The sequence below is a fragment of the Miniopterus natalensis genome, chromosome 16 (assembly GCF_054644295.1).
Source record: "Miniopterus natalensis isolate mMinNat1 chromosome 16, mMinNat1.hap1, whole genome shotgun sequence".
In the NCBI taxonomy this organism is placed as follows: Eukaryota; Metazoa; Chordata; class Mammalia; order Chiroptera; family Miniopteridae; genus Miniopterus; species Miniopterus natalensis.
This window is the reverse complement of record NC_142096.1, coordinates 35,844,203-35,857,239: the sequence shown is the minus strand read 5'-3', so window position 1 is coordinate 35,857,239 and position 13,037 is coordinate 35,844,203. Positions and strand designations below refer to the sequence as shown.

Genomic DNA, 13,037 nt, shown 5'->3' with positions numbered 1-13,037 from the left:
GGAAGAAAATAGCTGCAGCACATATAACTGACAGACGACTTGTATCTAGAATACGTTAAGAACTCTTGCAACTCAATAATAAGACAAACCCTGCCCATGCAGAAAGGCTTAAGACACTTCACAAAAGAACCAATAGACAATAAGTACAAGAAAAGGTGCTCAGTGCCATTAATCATCAGGGAAATGCAAATTATAACAGCAAGACACCCATTCACTCCCACGAAAATGGTCCAAATGAAAGAGACTGTTAATACCAAGCGTTAGTGAGAATATGGAGCCCCTGGAACTCACACTCATGGTAGGAGTAAAAAAAATATTAATAACCACTTGGAAAAAACAGTGTGGCAGTGGCTTGCAAAGTTAAAACTTAGCGTATGACCCAACAATCCCACTCCTAGGTATTTCCCCAAGACGTACGTCTATAAAAAGGCTTGAACATGAAAGCACAAAGCAGGCTTATTCATAGTCACCAAGTGTTAAAAACAATCCAGTGCCCCTGATTAGATAAAAGGATAAACAGAGTTTGGGATATCCAGACAACGGGATATTCGCAATAAAAAGGAACAGCTATTGGTGTACCTGGACAAGTACCATAAACACTGCAGAGTGAAAGCCAGATGTTTTTATAAAAAGTAAAACTTCCATTCATAAGTTCTAGAACAGAGAAATGAACGTGGGTAGGAGAAATGAGAGCAGCAGTCGTCTCCGTGCGAGGGTGGGCAGGAGGGAAAGAGGCATGGGCAACCTCCTGGGGCCAGGAAAATGTCCTGTGTTCCCGCATTAGGGTGACGGGGACGAGCGTGTACACATTTGCCAAAATTCACCCAACTCTGGACTAAAGATCTTTGTGATTTGCTCTGTGGGGATTGTACCTGTGCAGAAAAACTCGAAAGGGGATCGTGTACGCAGAGCGCTCAGCAAGGGGCCAAATTTACAAGCTGGAGAAGTCGGTAAAGTCAACTACTGTCAGAAAATGGTAAAAACAAGTCAAATCATCTAAATTATCCAACTCCCTGTTGGGAGTTCAAAGTGTTCATCTGGACTCTGAAATTCTCTGAGACCTGGCAAAACTCACCAAAGGGAACCACCCTAAGCTGAGTCTTCTGTGCCCTGTCCCCATCCTACCTACTTTCTCCTCTAAGCAGAGACACAGAAAAGGTATGTTTAGCTGGAGCGAGATGCTGGTCCCAGGACACGGTGACTTTGGGGAGTGGTGAGAAGAGGTTCACTAAACAATAAAGACTCACGGATGCCTCTGAGGATCCAAAGCCCAAATTGTGACATCAGGCGTTTTAAAGATGCCCAGTGCAGCCATGGGCAGGAGACTGGCCTGGCTGTTTGCACAGCAGGCTCCTGAAGACAGGCCAGTTTGTAAGAGAGGAAAACTGGCTAAGGCCAAATTCACCCCATACTCCCATCCTATCCAGGCCACCTTTCCCCCTGATTGGTCTCCCCAGAGGGATCCTCCTGTGTCCCCCCCACCCCCCGGTTCTGGAATGTTCCATCCACAAGATGTGCTGTGGCCTGCACAGAAGTGAGGAGACTGCTTCCAGCAAAGCGCACTGGCTGTTCTGCTCTGTCTGGGGTCTCTCACTGGACACCAATCTGCAGTGGTTCCAGGACCAGCCTGGGGTTGCCGTTCGCTCTGCCCCCAAGAAGCCTCATCTGTTGCACATGAGACTCTGGACGAGAGCTCGCACCCCGTGGCTCCGAGGTTCCGCCCTGTGTGGCTGTGCCCTGAGTCTGCTGCCAGGAGTCCTGAGGGCAGCGGCGGAGAGGTGCTGAGACGATTGGCAGGGCCTCCTTGGTGGTCCCCTGCCCAGCCATGTGGTCTACCTTGCAGACCTCCAGGGCCTGGCCCAGCCTTGCAGGCATGAAGATGCCTGCATATGCATAAAGTAATTGCCCATGCTGTCTTTTAAATAAAACACTCTGCTCCTGAGGATTCTAGCAACAGAAGGAAAAAAGTAAGATTTCCCTATCATTGCTACAGAGGAGGGCTGCTGGCTGGATGCAAATCATATGAAGGCCTTGGGAGGCTTGGGAGGCCATCTCTTTGGGGAGTGGCAGGAAGGCCGCCTTTCTAGCTTTCATCAAAATGGTTCAAAGAGGAAGAAAACAGCTTTTAACGTTATTCCACAATCTCCGCATCGATCTGTTGCGCGGTTTTTATTGGCTATTTAATGCTGTGCTCCCTCGGGCCCAGGGATGCTTGCAGATGATGCAGCCCCTAGCAGAAACCCACGGTTTGACCCCGTGACCCTGCCCCTCCCATGCCTGTGCCCAGGTGCCCACCAGAAACAGAAGGCAGAGGCTGGGTGTGCCAAGGGCAGGGGAGAGGCCTCCAGGAATCCACTGAGGGAGGCAAGAAGGTGATCAGAAGCAGGACTTTATTACAAAGCACAAATTTAAAAAAGAAAATTATTAAAAATTTCAAAATGGCTATGGCAGACCATTAAACCCCAAGCATGGGTCGCCTCCTCCAGCCCCCGCTGATTTCTGCCAGTCAGTATGGCTGACAGTTATTTAAACCTTGCCAGCCACTGTGGGCTCAGGGCCTTGGCCCAAGTTAGCAAGCTCCCCCACTTATAAATGAGGACTGTGACGGCACCCCTTACATCAGGCTGACTTGAGAATTAGATGACCTAATAATAATTGCTAACTCTTACACGGGACTTGGTACATGCCCCACACTATTTGATGTGCTTTATAAATATAAACTCATTTAACACTCATAACAAGCTGGTAGGCAGGCTGGTACTGTTCACACTTTATAGAAGAAGAAACTGAGGCACAGAGAAGTAAAGCAACTTGTCCAAGCCCACACAGCTGGTCAGTGGGGAGGCGGGGGCGCCGACATTGGAAGGCATCCACCTCGCTCCGGAGTCTGTCTGCTGGGCAGCGACAGCTCCAAGAAAGTGAACAGTGGTTACTGTTTCATTTTGTAATCCTCACAGAGACAAAGAGGTGGGTTTTACATTCATTTGAGATCATTTCAGAGAAAAGAACATGGAAGCTCAGAAAGGTTAAGAAACTTGCCTCAGGGACCCCAGTAGGACTGACTCCAGGAGAGGAGAGGATGTGGGCTCAGGGGATGAGCAGAAACGGTGAAAATGGGGCCTCTGGCAGAGGGACCGACACCGATGCCTTTCGCATGGCCCGTGGGCTCTAGATATAACCAGAAGGCTTGAGTTTCAGAGATGGGAAAAACTTGGTAAGTCCCAGTCCCAGGATGCTGAAATCCTAGATTGTCAGGGCAGGACGGCAGCATGGAGCTCATGCAACCTGAGTCTTCATTTTATAGTTGGGGAAACTGAGGCTGGAGGAGAGAAGTGGCTAGCCTGATGTTCTAGAGCCGGAAAGCACAGTCCCGAGAGTAGATGGTATCCTGACCAGAGCGCCTGCCAGGTCTGTGGAGTGTCCTGAGGACACCCCAGGGGTCCTGGGTCCATAAATCCAACAGTCGATGCCTCTCCCAACAGCCGCTGGATAACCTGACTTGGGAGTCGAGGAGAGGCGATCCTTATAAAATACAGCCCCTGCTATAATAGGGCAATTTCTAGTTAGGGTTGCTTGTTAAGTTGTAAAATTTAGGGGAAAAGAACACTGTCTTCGGAGTTAGGCAGGCTAGATTTGAAAAGCGCTCTATCACTAATTGGCTGTGTGACCTTAGACAAATGCCTAACCTCTCTGAGTTCCCGTTTTCTCACCAGGCAAATGGCTCTGAAGTGAGAGCACTTCCGAGTGAACACAGATTTCTGGAACAGACTAAGTGAAAAGGAAGCCATGGAGTCTAATACTGCCAAGTGTAAGAGCTAGCACATAGTAGGTGCTTGATAAAGACTGTTCTGAATCCATCAGAGGCCAAACCCACATACTATGTGATAGATGAGTCTCAGGGGAGATGTCAATTCTAGAATCACCTAAAAAGCACCTACCAGACACCGCCATCTAAAACCAAAGAGGGAAAACACAGCAGAATTTGGAGAGGTCCAAAAATAGGGCCACCATGCATCACGGCCCAAGAAACAAGACTAGGAGGTCCTGGTGATGAGAGACGGAGAAAAAGCTGAGGAGGAGGGTTCCTGTGACAGAACTTACATGTTTGGAGTTTTTTTTTTTTTCTATTTAAGGTCTTGTTCATCTCATCACAAGGTAAAACTCATTTCTGGTTCATGTTCTTAGCAGGAAAACATCTTCAGGCTAAACAGTAAGAATGGCCCTAGTTGGAAAGTCCTTGCAGTTCCTCCCCTCTTGTATTAGCAGCACCCGAGGGTGACACGGTTGAGCACTTGATTTGAATAATGGCACTGAGGATTTCCAGGGGAAGCACCCAGGGTGACCTTTTGACTGGGGATCTTCTGACACAGGCAGATTTAAATAAAGAAAACCTGTGAGCCCAGAAGATTCTCCCTGGACTGCCATGCATTCATCCAACAAATACTGATTGCTCAACCAGTGTGGGTGCTCTGTTAGAGACTGAGGACACATCAGAAACAACAGGGACACGGGTGATGGCTTGCACTCATCAGGGGAGCTTTCCAAAGAGAATAGCACATGTGACAAGCTCCGGGTAGAGAAACAGTAAAAGCAGCTGCAGTGTGTAACTAGGGGACCTGGTAACAAGGGACCTAGCTAGGACTGGGAGTCCAGGGAGCCCTTCAAGGAGGCAGCACTGAGGGTGAGAATTAGAGGAGAGGGGGTGTCTGAGTTTACTGGGGCTGCTACATACCAGGTGGCTTGACACAGACATTGGTTCTCTCACAGTTCGGGAACCTGCAGGATAAGATCCTTCCCTGTGGAAGGCCATGTCTTTCTGATCAGGACACCAGCCATTAGATTAGAGGCCACCTCAATCCAGTATTATGTTGAACCAGATTACATCTGAAAAGACCCTATTTCCAAATAAGGTTGCATTCACAGGTACTACAGCTTAGGACTTGAGCACCTCTTTTTGGGGGACCCAATTCTACGCACTACAGGGAGCAACATAGATGGGTGAGCAGCCAGCAGAACCCTAAGCTGGAGACAAAGCTGGCTGGGCAGGAGATGGGGTCTTAGGGGACACAAAGAAGCAGGCATCCCCAGAGATGAGGGGAGAGGGGAGGGGAAAGAAGTGGGTCTGAGCACAATCACACTGAACCAGGGGACAGGGAAGAGCTACCGGGAACTCACCAGCTTTTTACTCTCTGAGAAAGGCCTGCCTTTCTCTGCTCAGGCTGGAGTGGGCCCCAAAGAGGTGGACATATGGGCAGGGAGTGGCAGCTATGAGTGTTTCCAGTCAGATGCACCTGTAATGTGACCGGCCTGCCCCTCTGCAGAACCAGAAGTGAGGCAGAATTTTCTGGCAATGACACACCCTCTGCTCTGGGAATCCAGACACTAAAAGTGTCCGATTTACCAGAGTTGCTGCCTGAGTGCCTGTCAGCAGGCAGCAGGCAGATCAGAAAGTGTCCTTCACAAATACATGGCACCTGGGCTATGCATATAAAATATAGTGTGGTCTCTGAGCGATACATATGCCACACACACACACTTTAAGTATCTTGATATATATGCTATATATATGACATACCTATACATGCTTGACGTCTTAAAGACATATTTTATCACTATGTTTGTACACATGCGCACACACACACATATATGGCATATATATTTCAAAGACCAAAAGTTTCATGTTTGAAATAAAGGTTTATTTTCTGTGCAGGCTGTCATTGGTACGAGGTCATTCATTCATTCATTCATTCATTCATTCATTCATTCATTCCACAAATATTTACAGAGTGCCATGTGCCGTTGGAGCTTAAGACAAAAATCCCTGCCCTCCTGGAGCTGACTTTCTAGTGAGATGGGAGAGCTAATGGGTCAACTCAAACAACTGTGAGGAACGCTGAAAGGTGCCAAGAAAAGGGAGGGAAATACGGCAGGAGAGAGGAGGAGTGCCACAGAACCCGGGGGGGTTCTGAATGACAAATGCGGTGGCCAGTGAAGGCCCCGTGCCAATGGCGATGGCTGAGCAGCGACAGGAAAGGTGAGAGAGTGGGCAGCGAGGGTAGAGAGCCAGCAGGCGCAAACCCGAGGCAGAGCCCTTGAGAGTCTGAGCGGTGACAGGCCCGGGTGGCAGGTGCGACGAGTGAAAAAACGTGGACATGATCGGGGTGGCAGGGCTGGACCACAGGGACCTCGAAGACCATCACAAGGCCTGTGGCTTTTCTCTGAATAGGATGAGAAGCCTTTGGGGGTTTTGAAGCAAAGATGTTATGTGCTCTGGCTTCCATTTCAAAGGGTCACCCTGGCTGCTGGTTTGAGAGAAGATTATAGAGGGACAAAGGCAGGTGCAGGGAGACCAGCCTCGGGCGGTTGCAATAATGCCAGTGAGAAATGCTGGTGGCTTGGACCTGGGCAGGGACAGTGGGCAATGGGAGGCGGTGATCTTCTGGATCTGTTTTGCTGATGGACCGGCTATGATGGGTAAATGAGGAGGGTCGAAGGTTGACTGACTCCAGGGCTGTAGCCTGAGTGACTGAAAAGATGGGGTTGCCTTTAATGAGATGGAGAAGTCAACAAATGGGGAGGCTTGAGGAGAGATCAGAAGTTTGTGGTGATGGTTAGACACCCAGCTGGAGATGAGGTGGAGGCAGCTGACTGTACCGGTCTAGAGGCCCAGGGGAGGGAGCATTTGGGAGATTCCATGTGAAGAGGACATGGGCATTCCCTAAGACCTCAGGAACTCTCCAAGGACTTGTGTGCAAACAGAAAAGAGAGGACATCTAAGAATCAGGGCCTCAAGGCATATGTTGTGACTCTAAAATTTGGGGCTATGGAGAGGAAAATCAGCCAAAGGGGCCTGGGAGGAGGGGCCGAGGGGGAGGAGGCAGTGCAGGCAGGTGGGTGCTGGGAGCCAAAGGAGGGACACGTTTCAAAGAGGAGCTATTAACTGTGCCAAAGGCAGTTTAAGGTCAAGTAAAAGAAAAAAAAATCCTCCGAACAACCATTGAAGAAAGCACTTACATTTTGAAAATGAGGACAAGGGGTTCTCCTGACGCTCATGGATGCTCTGTTCTCACCTCTGGCACCAGACACAATAACTACCTGATCATCTTAAATATGAATCTCACTTTAGCTCTTGTCTGTCCTTCCCATTGGACGTCCAATCGCTGGTGTTACAGATTCAGCTGTGTTCCCTCAAATTCATGTGTTGAAGCCCTAATCCCCCAGTACCTCAGAATGTGACCTTATTTTAAATAAGGTCTTTAAAGAGGTGATTAAGTAAAAATGAGGTCATTAGGGTGGGGCTCTAATTCACAACAGAGAGACACCAGGGATTTAACCTCACATGGAAAAAGCCATGAGAGAATTCGGTCATCTGCAAGCCAAAGAGAGAGGCTTCAAGGGAAACCAAACCTGCCCAAACCTACCTTGGACTTCTAGGTTGGTCATCTGCAAGCCAAAGAGAGAGGCTTCAAGGGAAACCAAACCTGCCCAAACCTACCTTGGACTTCTAGGTTCTAGACTGCAAGAAAATAAATTTCTTTTTATGCCACCCAGTCTGCAGTGTTTTGTTATGGCAGCCCTAGCAAACTAATCCAACTGAAAAAAATTGTTTTTGTCTTTGCATCTCTGGTACCTAAAACAAATCATGGCCTCCCAAAAGCATCAATCACTGAATGAAAGGGCAACACAGGGCTTTTGACTTCAGACACAGAGATGTGTGTCACTGTATTCAAGATCAGGCTTGGCTGCTGAACAAGACAGAGATGTATTTTTCTCATATACATGAAGCCTAGAGGGAGGCAGTTCAGGGCCAGCAGGGAGCCCTGCCGGGTAAGGGCTAGCTCATGGTTTCTACCTTTCAGCTGGCAGGATCAAGGAAGGGGCGCTGCTCCCTCCTTCCCTCACCTGAAGAGCTCCTCAAAGAGCCCTGTGGGGATGGCTCAGTTAGTCAAGCATTGTCCTGTGCACTGAAAGGTTGCTGGTTCAATTCCAGGTCAGGGCCCATACCTGGGTTGTAGGTTCGATACCTGGTGGGTCATGCAGGAGGCAATTGATCCATGTTTGTCTCTCACTCCAATCTCTCTCTCTCTCTCTCTCTCTCTCTCTCTCTCTCTCTCTCTCTCTCTCTAAGCATTGCCTCTGGGGAATACAACACCTGGTCACTGGCTGTAGGTCAGAGGAGGGCAGCAACTAATGGAGGGAGGGAAATGGGCAGCATTTTCTAAAGCCACCCCCATGATGGCACAGAGCCCCAGGATGGCACAGAGCAAGGTTGAGTCCTAAAGCTGAAGCATGACCACAACCAGAGGCCAAACAGCACCTGGTTAGAAAGCATGGACTCTGAAGTCAGGCTGCTTGGGTGTGCCTCCTGGCTCTGCCACCTATTAGATTCTCAGGAATGTGAATTACCCTCTCTAAGCCTCAGTTTCCCCATCTCTATAAAGGACAGGATCATCATACCTGACTCAGTGTTGATAAGAGAAAGGACATGCACCAGTTTGCCTGCAGCTTTAGATGGTGCCAGGTGCACAAAGGAGGCATCACAACTGTCATTCTGGAGAGCAATCTGGACCAGGAGTAGAGGAACCTTTTCTATAAAGGTCAGAAAGCCAATATTTTAGGCTTTGATAGCCATATGGTCTCTGTGGCATATTCTTTTATTTCCAACCCTTTGGAAATGTAGAAGTTCTTAGCTCAAGATCCTTGCAAAAACAGACCACTCAGCTGATCTAGCCAAGGGGCCATAGTTCAACAATCCCCGGAGATGTACATATGGTTGGGGAATGAGGCATGTTGGCTGGCTTCCTGCTCCTCGCAGGGCTGGACCAGGGACTGCAGGGGGAAGAGCCTTGCTCACAGGGGGACTAGCAGACTCAGTGATGAGGACCAGGCCAGGCAATGACTGGAGGCCTCTCGGGTGGAGCAGGCAGGGCTGCCATGTGCTCCTGCTCTGAGCCTGGGGCTCACCTGCTGGCATCATGGGCAACCAAGCCTAAGACACACTTGAAGCTGGAGCCTCTGAGGACAGCAGGCAGTGTGTCATTCACTAGGGATGACCATTCATCCTGCCAGCAAACATCTGCAAGCACTATGTTCCAGGTGTTGTTCTAAGCTATGAATAAGACAGAAGGCCCTGGCTCTCCACCTGGAGGTCCTGGCTGGATGCTTGCACCTTTGCCAGTCCAGAGCTGGGCTCCTGTCCCGGTTGCAAGGATGACTCACCTTGGTGCATTCAGCCTTCAGTGGTTTCTGGGCGTCCCTCTCTTTGGGGCTTAGGACTCTGGGAGCATGTTATTCAGTCTTTCTGGAGGGAAAAGAAGAAAAAGACCTGCTGAGTATGAAGAGGTCGCAGAACAACGGCCCACATGCATCGCTCAGCCGGCACAGTGGACAGGGAGCCCTTCAGGGAAGACCTCAGAGTTTTTGATAATGCTGCTCAGTCAAAAAAGGTCCCACTCACCACCCACAACACAGAGGTCCTGAGAGGCTCCTAACTGTGGGCTCTCAGCATCAAAGGAGTGTCAATATGAAGCAGAGATCTTTGAGTATCTCTCCCCTAAACAGAAATAAAAGATTGACTTTATTATAAAAATAGCTGAGTAGTTAACTATGCTTCAGGTGCCTGATACATCACTTAAGTTAGTCTTCACAACAATTCAATGTGGTATCACTGCTGCCATTTTACAGATTGGAAAGCTGAGGCTATGCAAAGCTAACTACAATGCCTGAGGTCATTCCATTCCTAACAATGGGAGAGGGAATCAGAAACCTATGCACCGAGCTCCCCAGACACAGTGGCTCTCCCCTGTTCCCTGCCAGCATCGACACTGTATGGCAAATCGTACCTCGAGGTCACCCAGTTTTTATCTTGCCTCTTCTCTTGTGAGATGCCCTAGGCCTAGGCTTGTTGCAGGACACATGGCCAATCCTTAATGAATGTGCCAGCCAACAACTGGCAGGTGGCCTGAGTTTCTTTTTATAAAGAAATGAAAGTAATACCACTTTACACTTGAGAGCTGGGGGTTGAGGTGGGGGGGTGGGGGGGGATGGGCACGGAAAAGTCAGTTCTGACCATCCCCGAATAGTGTGGCGGGATTACAGCGTCAAAGGACTAAATATCTGAGAGAGGGCATCGAGAAAGCTGCTGCTTGTTTTCAACTTGCAACTGCCCACACACCTGCGTCAGGGAAAATGAAATCTGCAGTCACCTGCGGACAGGGCCGACTTGGCATTCAGAGCAGGAGCCACGGGGATTTATGGTAAAAAGTCAGAGAGTGTGTCTTAGGTGTTGAAGGCCTTACGTTTCTCTCAGTACTCAGCTCCTCCATTGTAGCAGGAAAGCAGCCCTGGACAATATGTAAAAGAAGGGACAAAAAGCTGAGTTCCAATAAAACTTTATTTACAAAACCAGGTGGTGGGCCAGACTTGGTGTGCTGGCCATGGTTTGCTGACTCCCGTCTGAAACAGACACTGCCAGATGCCTATTTAATAGAATCGATTGTGAGGCAGGCACTCCCATATTTGATCTCCTTCCAACAATAGGTGTTTGCTGTGTGGGTACCGCGGGCCAGGCACTGGCCTAGGCATTGGGCTTCAGCCCAGAAAACACAACCTCCAACCCCAACAGGGGAGATGTGCGAATTTAGATGCCTCCTAGGCCTAAAGCTCAGGTACAGGCTGAGCAGAGAGGAGGAGAGAACTAGTCAGTGCTTGACCCCCAGCTGCCTCACACCCCTCATATCCTGATTCTCACAAACTCGCTATCAATGGGGAAACTGAGACCCAGAAGCCACAAAGCCTAGACTGAGGATACACCCTGAGTTTTCCTATGACTAATCCTGATCGTATTGGTTAATAATGATTAGCACTGAGCACTCATAGTGTGTTTCCATAGGTTACCCTATCTAACCATTTAATCTTCATAACCTGAAGTTACTATATATTATGGGTATGTGTGTAACATGCATGTAACATGTAATATTGCATGTTATACCAACAAGGACTTAAGAACGGTTGTCTGTCCTGTACTGATTACTGGGCCAGGATAAAGTCCAGGTTTTTTGATGCTCAGCCCTGTCTTTCAACACTGCCACGTCCTTCCTATAAGCCCCTAGCATTTGACAAGTACCCCAGGGGACAAGACACAGAGACGAAAGAGAAACAACTGTCTTGGAGACACCGGCTGCTGGGGGAAGGAGTGGGAGACCAAGCTGGGTGACACGGGGACTGATGTAAGGCTTTTCCAGAGCGAGAAAGCGGGCTAAAGGGCAGGGTTCTCTCAACCACAGTGGCACAGGCTTAGCAGCGGCCAAGGCGAGCACTGAACTTGGCCAAGCGTGCAGGGTTGTATAATAGCCTTGGCCCTGCTCGTCACTCCACAACACCACGGCAACCTTCGCACCAGAAAAACAAACTCACGGACGCTTGCCAATCGGAGGAGTAAACAGAAGGGTGATCACACACTGGGGACCCCGACATCCCTCCCAGTCCTGCAGGGCTAATAGTGAGCACGGTGACCAACATTTGAGGAGCACTTCATGTCAGGCACATGTGTGCCCGGTTTTGTATGCACCACACTATCTCAACAGTGCACCATGAACAGACCTTGGGTTAGGGGATAAAATCTTCCCATTTTCCGGATGAGGAAGCTGAGGATGAGGAACTTTCCTCAGATCACTGTGCTCTCTAGAGTGGATCCGGGATTTGATCTTAGGAGAAGATTCCAGAAGCTGTAGCCAGGGCCTCCGTGCTGCAGACAGGCAGCTGGGCATGTGGCAATGGAAACACAGATCCTGGAGCCTGGGGTTTCATGGAGTCAGAGCTCAGCTCTGTCATTTTAGCTGGAGCTGGTGACCGAGGGTTAACTATGCTGAGCGTCCACTGTCTCGTGGTAGCATGGGGGTTCCCCAGGTCCCAGGCTGGTAATGAGAATGGAAGACAGAGGAAAAGTGGCTGCAGTAGTTCCCTCGTAACTGGCGTCTGGTCTCACGGGCCCACAGCCTCTACCACCTCGGAGAGTACAGCACGGGTCCTCCCTGAACCCCAGGCTTCTCTCCAGCTCCCACAGAGTCACTCCACCCTGCTGGGTGCACTCTCTGCTCCGTGAACTCCCAGCTCGGGTTCCCAAGCCTAACAAAGGCTACGGAAAACCCACCCGGATCACCCAGCCGCAGGGCTTCTTTCCTCCCTTCAAAGTCAGCCTTCAACTTTTCCTCCCCCCCCTCCCAACCCGCCCCCACCCCGCCCCGCCTGCTCCTGATACTCCTTCCACCCAGGAAGCAACAAGAGAAATGTAAAAGGTGGAAAATTCAAGTCAACGTGGCCATTCTCTAGAAGTTTGGGCACACAGTCTGGTGAGAAAAGAAACAGAAATCATGAGTTCACCAGGGGTAGGCCAAGGAGTCTTCTACGGAAAGTAAAACCACCCATCATCGGGCCCTCCTTGGAGGTAACCAATGCCATAAACATAGAATTCCTCAGGAAAGCTTATTTCCTTCTCTGCAAAGGATCTGTCCTCTACTCCATGAACTTGCAGGCCCCTTCTCCCAAGGAGAGGGACTGAGTCCATGCACAGCGCAGCCGCATTCCAACGTGATTGGTTTCCTTTGTGACCCAGAGTGTTTCATTATGTGTTTTCAAATCATTACTCTGAAAAGATCTCCAGAGCTTCACAGTTTGTCAAAAGGACCCATGGCACCAAAAAAAAAAAACCACCTAAATAAAAGCTCCAGTGCTCTCTGGTGTGCCTGGCCCTAGGAACTCACAGTCTCCTTGCCCTTCATGAAACTATTTCCTAAAGGTCTCGAATAGGTTTACAGCCGGCACCATGTCGCCTCCACCTGTCGGCTTGCCTGTGGAAGTCCTGTTTTATCTGCAGATCTGTGTGACAGAGGGAAAGGGAGAAACAAAGCAAGAATGACTGTGTTCCGATACATACATACTTTCCCCACTATGACCCCTACCCTTGTAGGCATAACTGCCTGCTCGATTATGTTCTCCCGCATGGTCTACAGGTTCTGGGAAGGTAGGGGCCACGATGC

The 13,037-nt window shown here is 49.5% G+C and overlaps 1 long non-coding RNA gene across 9 annotated transcripts in view; it reads right to left on the bottom strand.

Moving 5' to 3' along the window:
* Positions 1–13,037, bottom strand: part of LOC107539542 (uncharacterized) — a 301,088-nt gene that overhangs the window by 94,203 nt on the left and 193,848 nt on the right. For 6 of the 9 annotated variants that reach the window (XR_015715801.1, XR_001603411.2, XR_015715797.1 and 3 more), the window contains one exon: positions 9,220–9,301. This is a non-coding gene — a long non-coding RNA (uncharacterized LOC107539542). Of the gene's footprint in view, positions 1–8,457; positions 8,590–9,219; positions 9,302–10,174; positions 10,344–13,037 lie in introns of all 9 variants that reach the window. The other 3 variants (XR_015715799.1, XR_015715798.1, XR_015715803.1) reach the window with 3 other exon arrangements.